General features: G+C 40.0%; 1 protein-coding gene across 1 annotated transcript in view; it reads left to right on the forward strand.

The window, feature by feature from the left end:
* Positions 1 to 12,592, forward strand: part of pde4d (phosphodiesterase 4D, cAMP-specific) — a 203,691-nt gene that overhangs the window by 10,153 nt on the left and 180,946 nt on the right. The window lies entirely within an intron of this gene.

The raw sequence follows: 12,592 nt of genomic DNA on the forward strand, positions 1-12,592 counted from the left end.
AAAAATCACCATTGGCTCCAGCTATGCGGTCAGCTGGTGGGTAACAGGCATCTCCGAAAACGTTAGAGCATTATGCAAATATGTAATGTCTTGATAAATCGAGCAGATATTAGAAGTTTACACAGCACCATTCTCACATGAAAATATCTTAAAAGTTTATTTTGTGACCCAGACAGAGTAATATTTCAAACTCCGCCACTCTGTGTACCTCGCCCCTGCCTCGTTTGAGTTTTGGACGAAATGGATTCTGGGATATTGCGTTTCGTCATTTCGAGCTGATTGGAGAAACAGCCAATCCGATTTCTGTGATTGGCTGGTTTTGTGGCACAAATATAACGGTGTACAGAAAGAGTTGAGCGCGCACGGGCAGAAATGTTGAGAGCACAAGCAGCACATTGCGAGCAAGCGCAAGTGCAAATACTGAGCGACAGGGGCTGAAATACACTGAAATACATTTTTGCACGCAGCAATGAATTTTGTTCACTCAAATTTAGCTTTTCTCCGCTCAAAATAAATTTCTCCTCAAAATGCAACACTTGCACCTGCAAATTGTTTTTACGTGCGCTCAGAATAGTGGCACAAAAATAACGCCATACTTTAGGTCCCAGGTATCCTGTCATGCTAGCAGTAGAGACACTGAGCCTAGGCAAATGCAAAAAACAGTCAGGAGGGAAAAAATGTCCGTGGCCTTAACCTATAAACCCATTCCTGTTTTGGGGTTTGTCTCATTGTTGCCCCTCTAGCGAACCTGTTGTTAATATAATTAACACAAAAGCTGCTGTAACTGATTAAGAACCCCTTCTGATACATAATTGTCCAGATAAGTTTAACTGACTTCCTGCTATACTCTGATTTTAAAGTTTTTGTTCCCAGGAGACCTGGTTAAACCGAAAAGTCCACAGGGTAAGATAAATGTAGCTGCAGTAGTGTGGTGGTAGACCGCTCCCCCTAGTTCTCAATCTAATTTTGAGCATGAACAAGAATAAGTTAGTGAGCTAGTCCATTTAGTCTTGTGTATTTAAGCATGAAAAGTTTAAAATGCATTTTAAAATCGACTGGGAACCAATGTAAAGACTAAGATGCAAGCTTGCTTGCTAGAATCTATTAGGGTTGTGGCTGCATAATTTCATATTGCTTATAAAGAAAGAAAAATGATCATATTAGATTTACAGGTGTTGTATATTTTAACTTTCTTTTAGTGTTACATCTGGCTCTAGACAAAAGTCATTGCTCGATATGAGCGTTAAGCTGTAAAAGCATTTTATTTCATCAGAGTTTAATTTATGACTGGACCAAATAACAAACAAATTAATTAAATATTGGGAAATGCTGCTGTCATAAGCAGTGTTGGCCAACAAAGGTTTTCCAGTTTAATGTAAACTGAGGGTATATGATTGCAATAAAGCATGACAACATAACCAAATGTATTTCTGCTGGGGCGATCGTGGCTCAAGAGTTGGGAGTTCGCCTTGTAATCGGAAGGTTGCCAGTTCGAGCCCCGGCTTGGACAGTCTCGGTAGTTGTGTCCTTGGGTGAGACACTTCACCCGTTGCCTACTGGTGGTGGTCAGAGGGCCTGGTGGTGCCAGTGTCCGGCAGCCTCGTCTCTGACAGTGCACTCCAGGGTGGCTGTGGCTACCATGTAGCTTGCCATCACCAGTGTGTGACTGGATGTGTAAAAGCGCTTTGGGGTCCTTAGGGACTAGTAAAGTGCTATACAAATACAGGCCATTTACCATTTTTGCATGAGGTCAGGGTCAGAATCAGCAAACAAATGTTTCTCCCCAGCCTTACAAAATAAAGGAGCAGATTGGATCACTGTCTTCCTTAAATTATGTAAATAGTAATGAGCACTGACATAACATGTAGAGATGGCTGGGGTGATAATATTTCCTACGATGGCATTTTCCTTTTACACTCTTACTGTCCTACTTTTACTATTTTTACCTAACTTAATTGTTTACTTTTCTTTTACTTTTTATTTCAACTGTTAGTTATTTGTTGTTTATTGTAAATGCTGTAACACAATGATCTAGCTATCTAGGTACTGTAGCTTTTCAAAGTGTTCTCTACAGCAGCGGTCCCCAACCTTTTTTTTGCCACGGACCGGTTTATGTCTGACAATATTTTCACGGACTGGCCTTAAGGTGTCCATAAAACCAGTACCAGTACAAAAAAAGATTTATTCATTACACATGGGAAAAGACCCAGGGAAACCGAGTTAACGATAAACACAACAAAAAAATAACAATAAAAACCGATAAAAACCCTGAAAACTATAAATTTCACACCCGAGCCTCAACTCTCGCAGCCCAGTACCAAACCAGTCCATGGCCCGGGGGTGCTCTACAGAAACTGATGTAGCCATTGAAAGTATTCCTGTGTAAAATGAAATTTAAAATGACCTCATTCAGTTATGATAGCTTGGTCACTTGAGGATTAAAGGCATTTAATGTATTATTTATCACCTGTAGGCCTAACTTGCATCTAGATACACAGTTAACTCCAAATATTCCTGAATGTTTGCTCGCTAGCTAGTTAGCTAACAAAAGCACTTTCCCCTTCAAAGCTAAGCTGTTGTAAACCACATGAAGAGCAAGGCTTCTCCCTGCAGACACAAATGATGAAACACATATCACCAAACTCGAGGTAAAAACTATAGTTTGAATTTTAAATGCTCACAATTATGTGTAAAAATTGTAGGTAGTGTATCTATACAGGCTTTTAGTATATCAGCTTATGGAAACACATGCTAACTCAGTATATAACTGCAGTATATAAGGCAAAAATAGAGTTTTTACAACTCTAACAAGCTTGAATGTGCTTTTTGTTGTGTGCTCTGTCAGGATGATCCACACTGTGTCAATAATGTTGAGGTCTAGACTCTGGGGAAACCAAACCATGACTAACACTGTTCCATTGTGTGTTTTTCTATCAAGGTATTAAAATGTACCATCCCCACCCCACATTAGAAAACCCATAACAGGAAAAAAAAAATCCTAAATGACATATTCTGTCTGAATAAGCTCAAGTATACATCTGAAAATCAATGATTATCTCCAAACCATTACATAGAACTACAATAGTCAGTCTCTATACAGGTGGTAGGATCTTTAATAAGAACTACAGACATGGACAATAACAGTTCATCATTGAATCCTTCAGAATACACTGTTTGCAGATGATATATGAAATAGGCCTCTCTATTGTAGATGTTTCCGCTCCCTATCACCACCCCTTTTCATCAGTGCAGCCACACACGCTGATTTCATTCCCAGCTGAGTGAAAATGTCTGCCTGTAGGGGCCCAATCACCATTATTTCTGATATTACTCTAATGCTCCTTCTCAGTCTAGACCTCAATATAACAAAATCCACAAGGGCACTTAAAGTCTGCCACTTTTGTTTACTTGTATCTTGTTTGCTTGCTTTATGGCAATTTTGACCTGAAGCGTTGGAGTGTGCAGAAGACCAGCACTAACACTGCTTAAATTAAGGATCAAATCAAGAAATTACCAACTAAATGTAATATTTTATATTTTAAAAAGTTTTTCATTTGTACTACAGATAGAAAAAAACCCCCCACAAGCCTAGGCACTCGGCAGAGCTGTGTTCATTCAGTTGGAATAAAAATTGCCTGTTAAAATATTGTGGGGCAGAAAAGGTGCAACACTAACACTGCAGAAATTCGCACGAGATAAAGCTACTGAGCCAAGAGAAATACCATGAAAAGCCTCAGGTGGAAATGCTTTAATGTGCTTTGACACATTTGTTTTCCCCCTGAAGTGTGTATTCGTGCGTATGTGTGTGTGGAACAGTTTGTGTATCGCACGTCTGATAAGAAGACTGTCGACTGTGATGTTTACAATAACCGACAATCCATTTAAAGGTTCTTCTAGTTAATTGTATGACTTAATAAAATAATTACATTAAAGTACAACAACTTGCAGTTCAAGTTTAAAATCAACTGTATGTGATTATGAAAGGCTACTTCCAAAATCTTTCTCATATTTAGCTTGCAGAATTTTACCCACGAGCTCTTGTGAAAGCATGGAGTTGTCAGGCTAGCCGGGTCATTACATGGAAAGAAACCAGCAGACGCGGGTTCGTGACCTTGCTTCATTTCTTTGTCCTGCTGGTCATCAGCGTGCATATCGAATCACATCTGATGAAAGAGATGCAAGTTGCAATAGAGCCCCACCACTGTGTGTCTGCTGCTTTTTACTGGCCTGGACCGACAGGAGTGACTCATCACCAGCTCTGCAGGGCCTTCTAATGCCTGGGGTCGATGATGTCAACAGGGCTAGTACCATGTGTTTAGGGGGGACATTGGATAGCAGACTTTGTCTTTGGGTATCACAGCTCAGGGAAAAACCACAAATATTTACAACTCTGCAATTTGATATTAGCGGAAATAGAAGAAAAACCTGTTCTAGAAGCAGCATATAGTGAATATATATCGCTGCTTCGTATTCAAAAGCATATTGTTTTGCAGCATGTCTTATAATATCATTAAGTTTTGTCATTTTAAAATTTATACAGAGTAGAAGGCAAGAAATAAATCTTGGTTCTCTGGGAGCCTCTGCTGGAAGTTTAAAGCAAAACACTTCTTACATGCATCTGCAGTATAGGACGTATCCGACAATAAAATAGATAGAAATATATACACATTTATATGCAGAATCTGCAATGATTTTTTTTGCATAAATGTAATATTATACTATGCTGTTAATGACACTAAATCATTATCAGCCCAGCATAATTTCATATGTATATATTTTGGCCACCAGGGGTCAGCAAAGCAAGCCACAAACACAACATCAGCACTTAAAGTATACATCAAGAAGTTTCTGGTAAACTGCAACTAACAAATGAAGACAAGCGGGCAGCAATGGAACAGCAAAGCTGCTTATCAGCAGAAAGTGTTTTATAGATGCACCAATGAAAACCAAAACAACACAAAACAAAACACAAAGACTGCTCAAATGCCTGACTGACCAAATGAGCCACAGGTGCAAAGTGGGAGTGGTCAGTTGTTCCAAAGGTTGTTTTTTTTAGCTAAGGAGCTTTTAAGTTGGGTACAGAGAATCAGAAGAAGGCCCTGATCTGAGACCCCGAGAACCTGGCTTGGAGAATAGGGGTGGAGGAGTTTGATTATGTAGGTGGAGGCCTCAAAACTAAAAACCAAGGAGATGAAAGCATAGGAAAGCATCTCCAATTCACTTTTTAATACAGCAGTCCTGAGATCATCAATACCTTGTAAAGAGAGAAAAAACGAGTTCTACTGTATTATACTGTAATCTCCAGCTACATTTGTCTCAAATAGGATGAGATACATTTTATTTGATCCAAGTTTACAGCCTGCAAACACAATACAACATTTTGTAAATACAGTACAGGAAGATAATACTGTCATGTGGCAGTAGCACACAAGGGCTTTCTCTGTGCATTAATCCTGACAACAGCTGCCCTCTGAGGCTGTATGCGAGGCTGATGAAAACTGAACCAAGCAGTGAAAGTGCACAAAAGTGCACCGTTCAGTGACTGGTGCATTTATCAGAACATTCACTCACAAGTTTTGATAAAAGACCATTAAACCATTATCTGTAATTGCTGAGAGCAATGGGAAATTTTCTTTTAAACAATTATTAAGTCATATACATGATATACTAATGGGGTACACCACTGGCTTTGTATTGTGCTTACATTAAGCTAATGGACCTGCGATAGGGAACACGTAAAAAATAAGTCAAGCCAATAGACTCTAAGCTATCCCATTAGTTCCCAACAGTCTCCAAAATTGTTTGACTGTAGCTCTGCAGTTTTACTCAGCATTATCTTCCAATAGACACCACTTACCTGGTAATGGTCTCAGGCTTTAGAAAGCTCCCCTCTGAGACCCAGAACATTTTCTGCTCTTTTCACAAGAATTGCAGTGCAGTGGATAAACTGAACCTAATGAGCAAAATCCTGTATGAGGGGAGGAGGGGGATCAGCCCTCTGATTAGAGTGGTTTAATGAGACAATTAGTGCTGTATTAACTATGATAAATTGGAGAAGTTGCCAGAAGCGATAGGTTAGATATGAAAGGTCAAAGGGTTTGAAAACTGTCATGAATTCAAGGACTTCTTAAACTGAAGAGGTGGTCTTTGGTGAAAATGGAAGATTGACAGCAGCTGCAGCAGTTAAAACTGTAAAGTTATATAAATTTACAGCACATAACCTTCCACACTGTATATTCCAACTCATGGTTTATAAAAGTCTTTTAGGCAGTTTGTGAAATAAATGGACTACTAATGCTTATAATGCTTTTCTACTGTTTTAATAGAAAGAGCTTTCTTACTACAAACCAAGCACTTTCTTATGCACTTCTAGAGACTTTTACCCAAGCATTCCTGCACTCACATGGGTGCATCAGGGGCAACTCAGGGTTCAGTATCTTGCCCAAATAGTTACTTTTTTATTAAGTAACTATTTGGTGTAGTATGAATAGCAGTGGGGGAGGTCTGTATCAATAGAAAGAACCTGTAAAAAATCACGAACATGTAGTTCTAAGTTCAAAATCTATGCACTTCTTCACACTTTTTAAATCCTTTCACTGCGTTTGCTCTAATCAATGGACTCTTTTTTTATCGGTTTACTGGACACAAATCTTCCACCTTTAATTTTCAAGGTTTTCCATCCACATTTGAAATCTGGAGGGCGTGGTGGTGATTGCATCAGTAATGGAAAGGTTTAGCCATTGTTTAGAGTTTAGGAATAAAAAAAATGATGCTTTGCTATAAAACCAGGTTGTATTTTAGTGCTTTAGGAAAGATCTCAGTGACTCTAAAGTTGGTCTTCAGATGATCTCGGAAATGTATTGTCTTTTTTTAAGCGTTTAACGATTTTTAAAAATATAACACCAATCAAATTTATTTTTTTTTAGCGGTGAGCGATCCAATACGTGTGTCTGAATTGCCTAAAATTGAAGGAAATTCAATCAGATGGCACTTTGTTGTCACGGCGCAGCTGAATATCAAATTGTTTTCGAAATACTCCCACGTGTGACGACCTCAATTTCACTACACAACAAGAAAACAGTGTAGTGTCTGAGTCACGCCTGGGTCTGTCAGACAATAGGTGGAATATAAGACAATTATTTTTAAGGAGGCTTGAGGGGTGGTAGCCAATTTACATTTCAGGTAAAATGTTGTTGTATTTTCACGGTCGACTTGCTGTGGAATTGTTTCGAGCTGCCGCAAAGACTTCATCACTGTCAACAGAGCGCTGCAATAATGAATAGAGGAAATTTGTGCTGTTCTGCCAGATATGGCTTTATTACAGACGCTTTCCATTCGTCCGTGCTTGACAGTGAATTGGAGCTTTGCATAAGATAAAGTGTATATTTCTGAAGTAGAGAATAAGGACTGTCACAATCCCTCCTGAAGTGACAGCACACATCTATAATTTGTGTGTTGTGTTCCAAGGGCGCGTGTTTGCAAATCTACAGTGGCATGCCTTTGAGTATAAGTGAGTGTTTGTTTGTGTGTGTGTGCCCTTCAGTGGTTTGGTTAGCTGACGTATGTAATGAATGGCAGTAAATGGCTGCCCTTAGTATATAGGACAAGACAAGGTCAGGCAAATAAAGGCGTCGGCATCGCTGTTTCCTTACAAGTTCAGCCTCATCTTTTCTGCTTTTACTGTCATAACTAACAATCAGAGCACCACTTGGAGGAGCCACTGCCTTGTTTCAGCTTATGTTTTAGTCAGTGAGTGGGGAGACAGCTGCTTGCTGCTCAGCACTGAGAAGCCAGGTTTCTTCTTCTACTTCTTTTTAAAAAAAATCAGTTTATTCCTCCGTGCGAGAGCTCATCTTACTTCAAGAGGGGTTGAACAGCGATCTTAAAGCAGCAATCAGTGACCAAAATCAAATGACTAAATCAACTGGATATTATTTGTTTTGCCATCTTCAGATAAGTGGAGGAGCTACATGAGGTGGGAAAAAAAAGCCCTCTTCTGTCAGTGGCTGAGAAATGAGACCCATAATTGGATGGCATGTGGGGAGCTTTTAGTGCGCATCAAACACGTTTCCTTGCCTATTCACCCAGCAAACACTTTAATGTACCTCATAATGGTTTGTAATTTATTTTAATTTGAAGAGTCTAATATGAAGCTTTGCAACAGCTTTGACTGATTTGTTTACGGATTTGTCCCACTTCAGCGTTTCCCATCTAAGGTTGAATATTAATATTTTATATATGACTTCCCAGCGGCTTGTCGACAAAATATTAGCTTGACAAATTGTACAAAAAGACTGCCTAGACTGACTAAATAGAGTCTAGGCAGATCAGCCTACAAAGAGAATAAAAGCGACTGGCTATTTCAACAAAAGCCGCAGTGTCTGCTCATCTCAGCTGATTGAACGGCTACAATAAAAGGCTGAGCTACTTTTGAGGGATTATTCAATAACCAGTTGTGAGCTCTCAACAAGAAAAAAAAAAGACACATTTCAAACAGCAGTTAAAATTTAGAGCATATTAGACAGTCGTGACCTTCTACTACTGAGTTGGGTGTGGGGAGGGGGGCCATACAGTGCCTCATCGTATTTTTGCTCTCTCGCCTAATGTGATTATACAGGATAAACTCTCATTGCTCTCCTAAAGGTGGCAGGAAGTTAATTGAAAAAGCCAACAGAGGATGTATCAAAGGGACATGGGAAGAAATTGGCACCAGCAGAGGGCAGTTCTCATGTCTGGATTTGGGGATGTGTAAGTCTAATCGTGCCTTGTGTAACTAATGCTTGAGCTCAGACAGAAATCAGCCCCCTGTGGTCGCGGTGCAGGCACATGCTCTGCTGCGCTGATCCAGCACATGCACTCAGACACACAAGCAAGAAGGACCCTTTGTCTTCAAAACAAAAATAACAAAAGGATTTGTTTTAACCCCTTAGCAGTCCAATTAGTCCCCTAAACCATCCAATGTACCGTGGGCGGTACGTCCGACTGCTAACAGGTTAATGCACAAACTCTGGTGCTGCTGACTCGTATGTCTGTGAGAGATCAGTTAGACAAGTAAATTGTCGGGGAGGTGTTGCTGTTTCCGGAAGAGAGTGTGCCATTGTTATTATTATTTTTTTGACTCTTTATTTAGACTTTCTGTCAGGAGTGCAGGCATGCATGACCAATCCTTATAGCACAGTTCAGATAACTGTAATTATTGTCTGCACTTTTAATTGAGAATTTACATGCTGGTATTCTTCTCATCCACTTAGCGTAGCTCCCAGCAGCGTGTTATAACAAGGTGAATAATAATAGCTGGCTGAGATGTAGAGTGCGATGCCGTTTATCCTTCTATTTCTCTCTCTGTGTATTTGTAGCTGAGCCATGCCTCCTGTTGATTCAGTTTTTGTTAAATTAGCCCAGTGCTTTCAAGGCTGAAATTCTTCTGATTATTTTGAGGAATCATCAGATTTGGGCTCCCGGCCAGGACCAGAGAGACTTCGAGAGATGGCGAGGGAAGAGAAGTCTGCTTCATTCTCCTTAAGAGCTTCTTCCCCTTAAAAGCCAAAACAGTGTGGCTGTTTTCAACTTGTGTGTGCGTGTGTGTGTTGTCATGGCAAAATAAATACTTTGAAAGATGTACAGATGTCATGTATTTGTGCACATATTTTTTTATGATTACTGGATGGATGGATTGGCTGACTCATGAGCGCTGCACAATGTCCATATTGCACATGATACAACCTCTCGTGTTTATACAACTTCAGCAGCAAGGTGGGCTTAACGTCACGTGAGAAAGCTCTACAGAAATCCAAGTTAAAAATCCCAAATTCACCTCAACTAATCTTGTAGCTATCTATTTCAACATTAAAGCCCCTTCCAAGAAGTCCAGAATTCCCTTGTATGAACATAATTCTAGTGTACATATTTCATGCACACGTTGCTCAAGAGCTGTCGACCGTATTGAACATGATGCAGCCACTGCTTGCTAGGGAGTTGTGTATTGCCCAACTGCTTAGAGGTGGTTCCTGGGATGTTACTGGTTGTCACTGGGTGAAATTGGTTGCAAACTACGCCCTGCACCCAAATCCTCCTACTAATTCCTTTGGTTGCTAGCAGATGGCTACAGTTTCTTGTATTTTCTTACCACTGCAAAAAATTCTCTCACTGTAAAAAATTATCTCAAAAGTCTCTGACAAGTTCAAATCTCAGCGTCCTTGACCTCAAGGTCAAGGTAAGAGGTCAAGTTTTCTGAAAATGTTATGAATGAAATAACTCAAGAACAAAGCAAGGTGGGATTTTGAAATTGATAGCATAGGTGTGTCTGAGGGGGGGGCACTGGTGGTTCCCAGTATATTTTATATTTGTCTGCAAACACTTGCTAACTATTAGACGAGTGGCAGTAATACTTGAAAACGTGACTTCAAAGTAAAAGTTGAGTCTTTTGAAACTTGTTGAGTCAAAACCTTTACTTTGAAGGCACACCTTCCTCATGTCCACGTCGTTTTGGACTTTTCACTGTAACAAAACAATGTTTGTAGACACGTCTGTCACTTCCATTCAAACTGTGATTACAGCAAAATACTAATTATCAAAGCAGTCACAAGGAGGTTTTTGGGGGCGGGGTGAGGAGTACATGTTTTACCATAGGTAGTTAATGACCAGGGTGTTGATGACCAGCCCGAAGCCCTGTATGACTGGCACTGTAGCCAGTCACAACCTGTCAGCGAATACACATTTTCCCCTCACAACTGGTGGTTGCAAGACCGATTTCTAAGCCTCTGTTGCTGTGACTCTGCAGATGCATTTAGCTAAGCAAGCTAGCTGGCAATGACTCTCCATTAAAATCCATTAAAAAACAAACAAACAAAACCCCAAACAAGTTTCTCCACTCAGTCTCCATAAACCAATGGATGATGTCACTGTTGCTATCTCCATTTTTAAATGCAGGCCCACTTTACATTCTTGCCACACACTCTTTTACATTTGTTATATGAAGTATTTTTTTATGGTGTGTAAGCACAAAAATAACACAGCTGGTGTGTGTTTGTGCAATAATGGGAAAATCTGGTCCTGGAGAAACCTGCTGTTGCGGTGACTACCTCAAAGACCATTTTGAGCTCTTTGGCAGGTATTTATAGGTCTGTCTGTGGATGGGTTTTGTCAGATGATGGTATCTCGACTCTTCAGGTTACAATTATGAAACTTTACAGAATGTTTTTACCAATTTGTCTGTCAGAGTTTTTCCAGCATTGTCAGTCTGGTAGCATTGAGCTGCACTGACTGATAAATAGCTGCATAGTGTTGCCAAACTGCAACATAACCAAATTCAAAATAATTGACAGGGTTTTCCAGACGGGCACTGGTAGAACATGCAGACAGCATAATCACAGGCCCTTGCATTGTCACGAAAGAGGTGACTGTAGAGGAAAAGTAAAATAAGAGATTCAAACAAATATTTATTTGCATCTTTGTTGTAACAATAAAGTTTATTCATTCATGGCACTTTAAAACTAAAGCTAAATCAGAAAACACTGAAGCAAAACAGTTGAAATGCATGACCTGTAGTAAATGTGGGGAAGTGTATGGGTTCATAACAGTTAACAAATGAACAAATAGTTGATCATGAGCGTTCGGCATAGGTCAAGGCTGTGGTTTGCCCTGAGGTTGTGTTGTGCTCTGCATGCACTATAATCTGCCTTGTGTGCCTTACATTACATTGTTGTGTGTTTGTTACATCGTTTGAATGCAACTTGTCTGTGAAAATGTATTATCATTGTGTGTAAATTTTAGGTGCCTGTGCATGCTTAGTGAAGAACATGTTTACCCTATGTTCATGATGATGATGAGTACGAAGATTTGGACTAACATAAAAAGCAATACTTTCTCTTCTCTTCTCTTCTCTTCGGAGACTAATCAATAAAGTCTGTCCAGCCCTTCTGTTTTTCTGTCTGTGGTGATTAATTGACCATCCTGTCACTCCACATGTTTTTAGTGGACATGCGCCTGGTCTGACGGACCAGACAGAAGGATAATGTCTGACCTTTTTGGCTGATCTCTCACTTAGAGTACATCCAGTGTTTCTGCTGAGTCCTGTCAGGCAGGGACAGAATGGAGTTGCTGTTGTACCTGGGCTCGTGGGCCATGGAAACAAAGGATTATATAGTAAATAAGAAGTGATGTGAAGGTATATAGGTTGCTTTATATGGCTGATAAAAATTCATTGCTTGGCTGGGTACCACTCGGAACAGACGGAAGAAGTTGCTGTTGGAGAAATCCACATATGGATTCGCACTAGCCTTGACAGAAATATAGGCAGAACCGCAGGAGAGAGTGAAACGAGGAATTCTGAATTGTCTGATTACTTTCTTGATGCTTCTCGCAGGTGCATAAAAACAAGAGATGACAAGAATGCTAACACTCAAATAGACTATTTATCTATGCAGCAAACAGACCATACCAATTAGATTATTCATTTCTTTGAAGCTACACCGGATTTTGTGCATGTGTCAAAACACTTTAGGCTCTGGGAATGGTTCTGGACATCCATTTAAACACAGTTGGTCCCATCTGTGTGTGTGTGTGTGTGTGTGTGTGTGTGTGTGTGTGTGTG

The sequence above is a fragment of the Pundamilia nyererei genome, unplaced genomic scaffold (genome assembly GCF_000239375.1).
Source record: "Pundamilia nyererei isolate P.nyererei 1_Seehausen unplaced genomic scaffold, PunNye1.0 scaffold00006, whole genome shotgun sequence".
NCBI classification, from domain to species: domain Eukaryota; kingdom Metazoa; phylum Chordata; class Actinopteri; order Cichliformes; family Cichlidae; genus Pundamilia; species Pundamilia nyererei.